This window comes from Peromyscus eremicus, chromosome 7, assembly GCF_949786415.1.
Source record: "Peromyscus eremicus chromosome 7, PerEre_H2_v1, whole genome shotgun sequence".
Taxonomy (NCBI): domain Eukaryota; kingdom Metazoa; phylum Chordata; class Mammalia; order Rodentia; family Cricetidae; genus Peromyscus; species Peromyscus eremicus.
In genome coordinates this window covers 21,264,047-21,273,935 of record NC_081422.1, presented here as the reverse complement: position 1 = coordinate 21,273,935, position 9,889 = coordinate 21,264,047, and positions in this window count along the sequence as shown.

Sequence of the window (9,889 nt, the reverse complement as noted above, 5' to 3'; positions counted from 1 at the left end):
GCAGAGCACTAGACACTCAGAGATATGGGGGCCTTTGCTGTTAAGTGGGGTTTGTCCTGAATGTCTGAATGTAGATTCCACCACAAGGTGTGAAGGCCACAGGAACATCTGTTGACACTGTCCGGGTATCTATCAGTGGTCATTCTCTGCCACCCCATGACATGACTTGCAGCAGAGAAGACCTGATACAGGATGTTCCAGAACCCTGACGATGCCTGGACTTTCATCAGTTCCAAACACAGGGAGCACTTTAGTACACAGGGACAGATGTACTGTGAAGGTCACACAAATAGGAGTCGTTGCTTTGATATACTGCTCTTCAGAACAACATCCGTCTTGGCCAATGCATAAGGTTGGTGCCAAGGTCCCCGTCAGTAGCCTGCTTGGACATTATTGATTTGGGAAGTGGAGATTGTTTTACAAGACCAAAGGTTTCCTAGTCATCTTTCATGGAGGCCAGGAATGTCAGATTCCCCAAAGCTGGCATTCCAGGCAGCTGTGAGCAGCCTGATGTAGGTGCCCAGAACAAACTCAGGTCCTCTGGAAGAGCGGTCTGAGCTCTTAACCATCTCTCCATCCACCAAGTTTCATCTTGTTGCTTCCTGGTGAAGCTCCCCACACAGAGTCACTTTTGATTCACACTTTTATCCATTGACTCTTCCCTTTCCTTTAGCGGGTCCTGTTCTTGTTCATCTAAGGTCTGTGTCCCTTGGGGGTCCCTCCCCGCTATGTCCTGGGCCTGCACCCAAGTGTTGACATGGAATAATGACATTAGCTCTCCCTCCTTGCCTTCCACACCTGCTTCTTCCATAAATTGCCATTTTTCTTTAGAACAGCTGGTTAAGAAGGAAAAGGCCCTAGGTGGAAGCTGCTGGGTGAAGATACTAAGTCAGATTTCATAACCATGTTCCAAGAAGGAAGGACAAATTCTCTTGAAAATAAATAGAGGTTGAATACCTCCTTAAGGAAACAGATGACAGCAGAAAGAACTAGACAAGTTACCTTTTGAAACTGAAAGTCACCATAGTTGAAATAAAGCATTGACTAGATGGGGATTGGTTTCTGGGTCAACTTGTACTTGGCATTTGTTGGGTGGCCTGCCCTTTATACACTGATACTCTGTCTGTCAAGTTGTTTTGGATTGTATCTTGGACATTTTTAACATTACATCTGATAATTTATGTCTTAGTTAAGTCAGAGAGGGAAATTTGCACTCTGCTTTATTTCAGAATCTACACAATCCGGCCCAGCTCTAATCTCAAGTTCTGGTTCATCTTCGGTCCCCTGTAGTTCTGCTCTCAGTTCAGTTCCTATGGACATGGTATTGCTGTGTGAATCTGATGTGACACTAGCAGCTTGGCCTTCACACGTGCTCAGAGGACCTTTTCAGAACTTGAGTCAATTTTTAATACAGCAATTTCCCAGGGAGTGCCAATAGTAGCTAAAGTAGCCAGTATTTGCTAATTTTTAAAAAAATAGATTTTTTGGGGGGGGACACAAAGAGACAAGCATGATATTAATGGAGTGGATATGAATAAATTATAATTGTGCATATGAAAATATAACGAAACTCATCGTTTTATATGCTAATTAAAATATTAATATACTTTCAAATAGTGTCCTATTCTGCTGCACATCTACCATAACACTGAGTGTGGGGCTATTGTGAATGGATAGAATTGGGGGTTAATTTGGTATCAAGAGGGGAGAAACTCCCCAACTCTGTTGTATAGAGGCAGGGTCTTTGTCAGATTAAAATTAGGTGAGGTCATTAGAACAGAGCTTGAATCCTAGTCCCTTTAACAAGAAGAGGTAAGAGACCAGACAAACACACACGTGTGCTCCTGGCCTCTTGCCATGTGCTACCTTGGGACACTGTCTTCAAGGACCTCCAGCATAAAATAACAGTCAGGGGTGGCCCTCTCAAGAGTTATGTCTTGCTGTTTGGATGTTCATCTCTTAAACATTAAACCAAATAATCTTTTTTTTAAAACAAACAGGCTGGGAAGATGACTCCCACTGTCAAGTGCCCGCTGTGCAAGCACAAGGAATTGAGTTTGGATCCCCACATAAAATGCCAAGCCAAGTACAGTCTATAGTCCCAGTGCTGGGAAGGAGAGGCAGAAACAGAGGGATCCCTGGATCAGTGGCCAGCTAGCCAGCAAGCCAGCCAGTCTAGCAAATCAGTGAGCTCCAAGTTCAGCGGAAAGTCCCTGTCTCAAACCTTAAGGTGAGAAACAACTAAGGATCACATCCAGCATCAACATCTGACCTCCACATGCACTGGGCATACAGGCCCATACACAAACTCTCACAAATAAATAGATAAAATTTTTAAAATAAGGTTAGCCTGTTGTCTTAGTTAGGATTCCTATTGCTATGAAGAGACACCACCATGACCACAGCAATTTCTATAAAGGAAAACATTTAACTGGGGCTGGCTTACAGTTTCAGAGGTTTAGTCCATTATCTCATGGTAAGAAACATGGTGGCATGCTGGCAGATATGGTTCTGGAGAAGGAGTTGGGAGTTGTACATCTTGATCCTCAGGCAACAGGAAGTGAACTGTCCCAACACCAGGCATAGCTTGAGCATATGAGACCTCAAGGCCTGCCCCCACATTGACACACTTCCTTAAACAAGGCCACACCTGCTCCAAAAAGGCCACATGCCCTGGTAGTGATACTCCCTATAGGCCAAGCATTCAAACACACAGGTCTGTGGGGACGTTCCTACTCAAACCACCACACCTGTCTCAAGTGTTTTATGACCATCATGAGAAATGGACTAACGTGGAGATCAAGGAACGGCAGGTTCTAGCTGGTAGGGAGACACCATTCTTTAAAGACTATGGCTTTTCTAGTCTAAGGGAAGCGTCCCCGTCCCTAGAGCTCTAGGTAACTGTTGTCACCTTTGCTGCTGCTCATGCCACTGTGAGATTGCCTGAAGGTTGGTGTGGAAAAGATGGAAAAGGATTTACAAGCCAAGGGCTCCCCTCATTGTAATCCCAGGAATTCTTTCTTTTTCCTTGAGCCAGAAAATGAAGGGTTTTTGGGTTTTTTTTGTTGTTGTTGTTGTTTTTGTTTTTGTTTTTGTTTTTTTAGTTTTGTTACTCTTAGTGTGCTCATAGACTCTAGGCCAGTGAAACTGAGGTGGCAGAAACTAAAGATTCAGTGTGGGTTTAGTGGTACTTCATATTTTGGTCTTTTCCCCCCAATCCACCTATTGCTTCTTCCTTTGTCCTTCGCTACAGCGTGTACCCCGTCCAAGGTATACTGCTGCATTCAGTGAGAGAGGTAGGGGGGTTTGCTTCCTCCATGTAATTTCATCCAACACTGTGAATGGCTCGGAGCCGCCCCCACCAATAGGCACAATGGCAAAAGCTAACTGCAGGATAGCCTTCCATTTAGCCTCCTCTGCCTGTGCTCCGTCTGCTGGGTGGAGCTTGTGGGGTTAACTCAGGTCAGTAGAGGCAGGCTCTGCCCTGATTGGGCACTCCGGGATCAGGTGACTTGAATGGAAGCAGCTCTCCTGTTCTACTATCTTTTATCCTTCTGCACAGTCTGGGAGCTGATTAGGTGGCCTGGTTTCACAGTTTGCCTGAGCCACGACCTCAGCACCAGGGAGAGAGAGGAGCGTAAAATACGTAGCTGAGAAGTCTGACCAGATCTAATGTAACAAGAGCTGCTGAGGAGGCTCGGGAGCCTCAGTCTATGGTCATTACCATGAAGATAAGGACAGCTGGCAGCAAGCACCCGTGGCACACTGTGCCCTGTAGTGTGGTCGGGTTTTCCTTTGGGCCCCCAGCTCACAAAAAACACAGAGTTATACATAATAAGTACTAACTATGAAATCTCCACCTTAGCTTAAGCTTGTTTTTAACCAGCGCTTATAACTTAAATTAACTCATTTCTATTCATCTATGTTCTTCCATCCTGCTTCCTCTGTGTCTCCTCACCTCTCTCTCTCTCTCTCTCTCTCTCTCTCTCTCTCTCTCTCTCTCTCTCTCTCTCTCTCTCTCTCTCTGAATGCCTAGATCCCTCTTCCTTTTTCCTCTCTCTGGCCAGAAGTCCTGCCTATACCTCCTGCCTGAATAGCTATTGGCCATTCAGCTTTTTATTACACCAACCACAGCAATATACCTTCACACAGTGTACAAATAAATATCCCACAACGCTGTAGCTTTATGTATGTTATTGCATTATGTGCATTACTACATTAGATTCTCCCAGCAGATTATGGGCTACTTACTCTTTTTCTTCAGTTGCAAATGAGGAAATTACCTCCATGTGGAAATGACATGTTAGTAACATCAAAGGGTCAGGAAAGTGCCATCCCACCCTATATTGAGAAGGAGAATTGGACAAACCCAGACGCTTATAAGCTGGTGGCCATGGGCTCAGTTCCCTCTTCCATAAAGGGCAATGGTGGCTGGTTCACTGTGCAGATAAGCAATAAACAGTAGCACATGTTTTCATTTGTTTGTCTCCTTGAACCTAGCTGTACTACACACGGGGCTCCACCAGGACTCTCAGGAGACTGGCTGCTCTCCTGGACCACTTTTAGTAATAATTGGATGCTTATTACCACCCGAGGAGCTGGCCTGACAGCTATTTTACACTTTACCAAGAAAAAAATTAGCAGCTAGCTGTGTCTTGGTGGCAGTCAGATGGCCAACACATTGAAATTAGTTAGCATAAAGCACTACTTTACCTAAGGTCAAAACTTTAAAAACTTCATGCTCACTATTTAAGTAATTCCATTAAAATGTTGCTCTGTGGATTTCTGTAAAGAGATAAAGTGTTTGTGGCAGGGTGACCTGGAGGGCTGATGACATGTACTTGCCTCTAGTGTCCTCACTTAATGTGTGAGGCCACTCTTAAAAGCTGCTTGTAACTTGTTTGGTCAAGAGTTCAAGGGCAGACAGTGCAGCGAGGGAAGAAATGCCCCCACTTATAAGCTGGGGGTCAGGGGCTCTGCAGGAATTCCCACTGGTTTCAGGGCAAATCAAGACCGGGGAGGGGAAGCAGGAAAGGACGGAGTGTCGGGGGGAGCCGAGCAGTAACTGCATGGGGCAGGCTTCATCCTGGCTTTGTCCGTGCGGATTCTCTCTTTAGTCCGCGGAGTGAATTCTGTGGCAAGTAGACATAGGTGGAAGGTGAAAAGCGTTTTTAACAAGCACTTGCTCTTGGCAAGCTGCCAGGCACGCTTGACCGCGGGACTTGATTTCTGTATCTAAGAAACAGGAATGAAAATGCCTGTCTGTTATGCTGTGAGAAAGCAAATGGGATGGGGTGGGATGGGATGGGAGGGTGTGGGGTGGAATAGAATGGGAGGGGAAGGGAGGGGAGGGGGTTTGGTGGGGTGGGAGGGAATGGGAGGGGGTGGGGTGGGATGGGATGGAATAGGGTGGAAGGGGTAGGGTAGGGTGGGATGAGGTGGGTGGAGTGGGGTGGGACGGGTGGGGAGTGGGTAGTGACTGTCAGGTGCCCAATCTTCTCAGGAGCGATCCTTTCATTTGCCACAGAGATGGTCAGATGGCCCACCCTGTCCAGTGCTAATTTTGGATTTCAGTAAAGTCCTGATATGATCAGATTTCTTGTTCTACTCTGTGGTGGTTTGAAAGAAAATGGCCCCCAAAGGGAGTGGCACTAATGGGAGGTGTGGTCTTGTTGGAGTAGATATGGTCGTGTCGGAAGAAGTGTGTCACTGTGGAGGCAGGCTTTGTAATCTCATATATGTTCAAGCTATGCCCAGTGAAACAGTTCACTTCCTGTTGCCTGCAAGATATAGAACTCTCAGGTACCTCACCAGCACCAGGTCTGCCTGCATGCTGCCATGCCCCACCATGATGATAATGGACTGAACCTCTGACCTGTAAACAAGCCACCACAATTAAATGTTTCCTTTATAAGAGTTGCTGTGGTCATAGTGTCTCTTCATAACATTAGAAACCCTGAGACATACTCCATTCCCTCTATCAAGTGCTTGGTGTAACCTACATATGGCCTCAGACACACATAAATCTTCATTGATAGTGTTCATACACACATCCACTCATGTATAATGTTCAACTCCCACATGCACATACTCCTTCTCGTATAACGCAGCCCCCAGATGTTCACTCACAGACATGTAAACTCACACACCTTTGCAGACATAGACACCTACACACATTTACAGACATCATACACAGAAACAGCCACACCTTTGTAGACATGCACACTCATAGACATACACCCTCATATATTTTCATATATATGAACACTCACAGGCATGCACACTCAACTTCACAGGCATGCATACTGCCACAGACATGCCCCTTTACACACCTTCATTGACCCACACATACTTACACTCACTCACATTCTTGTTTATGCATGAGACTTTTGGGAGTATGCACCCAGCTTTCCTGAGAACTTGGGAATGTGGAGGAGTTGTGCTTGATATAAGTGCAGGAGAATAAATGCTCACTCTGTACCTCATTTCATGCTGGTAAATTTGGGGTTTTGTTTTCCAAAAAAGGCTCCCCAGAACTTGGTTCCTGGTAGTTACAAGCAGAAAATAAGAAGTCTGAAAGGGCTTGGCTTGGGCTGTCCTAAGGGCTCTGGCCATGTCTCAAACAAAAGAGGAAGGGAACAAAGTCACTGATGTGAAAAAGTGGGTCGGATTAGAGACAAGGTAGAGGACAGTGGTCTGGTCAGGGTGGAGTGACCCTCCACGATGGAGTGAGAATGCAGCCTGAGGGGATAGAACAGCTTGAACTGAGTGTACTTCAGGGAGAGCCCCATGGGACCTCGCCCCTGCACACCTCCCAGCAGCCATCTTTAAAACCCCATCTGCTTTTTAAAGATCCCATCTGCTTGTCATCACCCGTGAAGATTCCATTTTTGGTATGACCGGGAACTTGGGTGGTATCCATCTTTGTTGCCTTTGAGTCTGATGTGCAAACAATACCAAGAATGCCCTGTGGGTGTAGGTTTGGGGGCCCCTTGATTTGCCTGTACGTGTTGAATGTGGAAAGCTCCTGGGAGAGTCAAGGTGCAACTGACTGAGTTCAAGTCTCTCTGGTTCTCTAGGTTCCCTCTTGCCTGATGGCCTTAGAAGCAGGGAGTAACAAGGGATAGAGGAAAGGCTGGTCAGGCACAAGGGGGCTGGGATTTGAGTCAGAAGACTATTTGTTTATGAGGTCTGTCTCCAGGGTACCCCAGGATGAGAGCTGGCCATAGTTGGTTGAGGGGTAGAACTCCCTTTTCTGGATTCAGATTCTTTCTGCTGGCCCAGAAGACTGGTGGCATCTCAGTTCTTTCTATGAGCCAACCAGTAGGTCCCCCAAGTTCTTCCCAACAGCTGGGCCCTGGTGAGGGAAGGGAAGTAGCAGCAGGGAATTTGAAATGTACAATAAAGTGTGCTGGGACAGAGACCAGCTGGAAGCAGATGCATCATATCCATGCCTGGAGCCCAGCAAAGATCTTCTGGGGCTTACCCTGGTTTTCACCCCGTGGCCTTTGGCCTGTATGAGGAAGGGCAGGCAAAGGTATGCAGACTGACAACAGAATCTTAAAAGTACTGTCCTAGGACACTCCTAGGTCTTGACTTAGATGTGTGGTTATGATAGAGGTTGGCCCTCACATTTTCACAGCTCCAGATTTCTCAGTGGGCAAATGATATCTTTCTCTCCCCAGGACACTCGGCTGCCCCTTCAGAAGAACAGCTCCCTTACATTGTTTCTGGATGTCATTGTGCCATGGTGACTAGGCATAGGGGGCTCTCCTGCGGGACCACCTCCGCCACAGCCAGAGGAAAATGGCCAGAGCATTTACCCGAGCCACCTCCTCTCTTAAGTTTATAAGGAGAGGTTTGGGGGCATGCCAAGATTAAAGGACACAGAGAACGTGGCCCATCTGGTTTGTGGTTGCTGAGCCTCCAGGCAGATGGGGTAGCTTTAGGCCTAGTTGACTAATTGGGACTACCGCCATCTTACCCACCTCCCGTAGACAGGGGAAGATATTGGCCACATCTTTGGCCAGATATAACACGTGGTTAGACTCATTTGGTGAATTTGTTCAACTCATCCCTAATTCTTCATCCATCCTAGGATATACTAATGCCTTCAGAATAATTCAAAATGGGAAGAATGGCTCCCCTAAGAAGACCTGACCTTCTTAAAATCTCATATTTCCTCTATTGGGGAACCTTGTTGTCTCTTACCCCAGTAACTGTCTCTTTCAGAGATCTCTTAATAACAAATGGGTTCCAGGTCAGTCTACATCCCAGGCTGGTGGCCTGTATGAGAACAAAGATAGGCAGACACTGGACAGGTACAGGGTCAGCTCAAGTTCTTCAAACTGCGTAGCTTGATCCATGCTGCTGCTGCTGCTGCTTCTTCTTCTTCTTCTTCTTCTTCTTCTTCTTCTTCTTCTTCTTCTTCTTCTTCTTCTTCTTCTTCTTCCTCTTCTTCTTCTTCTTCTTCTTTTTCTTCTCCTCCTCCTCCTCCTCCTCCTCCTCCTCCTCGTCCTCCTCCTCCTCCTCCTCCTCCTCCTCCTCGTCCTCCTCCTCCTCCTCCTCCTCCTTGTCCTTCTTCTTCTTCTTTGGTTTTTCTGAAACAGGGCTTCTCTGTGTAGCTCTGACTGTCCTGGAACTTACTCTGTAGACCAGGCTGGCCTTGAACTCAGAAATCTGCTTTCCTCTGTCTCCTGAGTGCTGGAATTAAAGGTGTGCACCACCATGCCCAGTGATCCATGCTTTCTTGTTCATTTCTTTTTCTGTTACTGTGATTAAAAAAACAAAACAACAACAACAAAACCACCCTGATTAATCCTGGCATGGCGGCTCATGCTTTTAATTTTAGCACTCAAGAAGGATAGGTAGGAGAATCTCTGTGAGTTTGAGGCTAGCCTGGTCTACATAGTGAGTTCTAGGCCAGAGAGAGAGAGAGAGAGAGAGAGAGAGAGAGAGAGAGAGAGAGAGAGACAGAGACAGAGACAGAGACAGAGACAGAGACAAAGACAGGCAGAGAAGAAAAGTAAAAGGAGAAAAAAGAGAAGCACGCCAACAAAAAGCAGCCTGAGGGAGAAAGGTTTATTTTAGTTTACAATTTGAGACACAGTCATAGGAGGGAGCTTGAAACAACTGGTGACGTCACAGGCCTCATCTGGAACAGAGCAGCTGTTCAACTGCCTTTCTCCATTTACACAGTCCAGAATCTCAGCTGGGGAACTGGTGCCACCCACAGTGGACAAATCTTCCTACCTCAGTGAATGTAACTTGGACACTCCCCAGCAGGCGGCATGCCAAAAGGCCAGTCTTCCAGGGGATTCTAGATTCTGTCAAGCTGACAACACGAACCACCACATTTCTTGTCCAGGTTCTGCTTGCCCACATCTCTTTATCAACATGTATCTGAGGACAAAAAGTCATCCCAGAGACATGGCACCCCTAAGACAGATGGGAGAGATGAGATGGGGGAGCACCAATTAGAAGCCGCCCCACAGTATGGACAGCCCTCCTGAGAGCCCGCCTCTCAACATCTTCAGGGCTTTCAACACGAAGCGTGGACAGAAGCGCCTTTTCAGCTAGAGAGGAGCCCTGAGGTCTGAGAACTCCAGAGCAGACTGGAGGCCACAAGGCCGTGTGTGGGTTAGGTCGATCAACAGAATGAGAAAAGATCTGTCACTAGAAAGCAAATAAGCATTTCTCACAGCTCGGTCTGGCTGGAGTTCACCAGTTCTTAGTGCCTGGGAGTGACTGTGGGAGACACAATTTGTCCTTGGTACAAGTCAGTGATTCTGGAGAGCTCCATGGTTTACTCTGGATTGTGGGATTGGCCGCAGCAGTGTAGTTCAATGAGAGTTGTTAATCAAGCCTCTCAGATTTTACTTATCTAAAG